This window comes from Schistocerca gregaria, chromosome 11 (assembly GCF_023897955.1).
Source record: "Schistocerca gregaria isolate iqSchGreg1 chromosome 11, iqSchGreg1.2, whole genome shotgun sequence".
NCBI lineage: Eukaryota > Metazoa > Arthropoda > Insecta > Orthoptera > Acrididae > Schistocerca > Schistocerca gregaria.
This window is the reverse complement of record NC_064930.1, coordinates 137,701,758-137,702,324: the sequence shown is the minus strand read 5'-3', so window position 1 is coordinate 137,702,324 and position 567 is coordinate 137,701,758. Positions and strand designations below refer to the sequence as shown.

Sequence of the window (567 nt, the reverse complement as noted above, 5' to 3'; positions counted from 1 at the left end):
ATGAATACACCAAGCAGATTCAGAAGAATGTAGGTTGCAGTAGATACTGGGAGATAAAGAAGCTTGCACAGGATAGGGTACCATGGAGAGCTGCATCAAACCAGTCTCAGGACTGAAGACCACAACAACAACTTTGCGTTTAGTTAACCTTGCGATGTGCAACGCAAAGATATAGTGCCATCTTAACATACATGGTCGCGTATACAAACAGTGATCCAATACTGTCAAATGTTTTTTATTTCTGTTTTTGATCACAATATCAATTCTTTAGGCGACGACCGGTTTCAGTCCGTAATCTGGGTATGGTCATTACAGACTGAAAACGATCATTGTGTAAAAAATTCATATTGTGATCAAAGGCTGAAATAAAAAACGTTTAACACGCAGTTAACAATCGGATCTCGCGAACTGCTAAGCGAGATCAAAATACTTACCCCTAAAAAGTTTTGGGCAACGGCCTTGCCGCAGTGGATACACCGGTTCCCGTGAGATCACCGAAGTTAAGCACTGTCGGGCGTGGCTGGCTCTTGGATGGGTGACCATCTGGGCAGCCATGCGCTGTTGCCA

The 567-nt window shown here is 43.7% G+C and overlaps 1 pseudogene; it reads left to right on the top strand.

Annotated features, from left to right (window-relative positions):
- Positions 1-449: 449 nt before the first annotated feature.
- On the top strand, positions 450-567 carry LOC126295533 (5S ribosomal RNA; annotated as a pseudogene).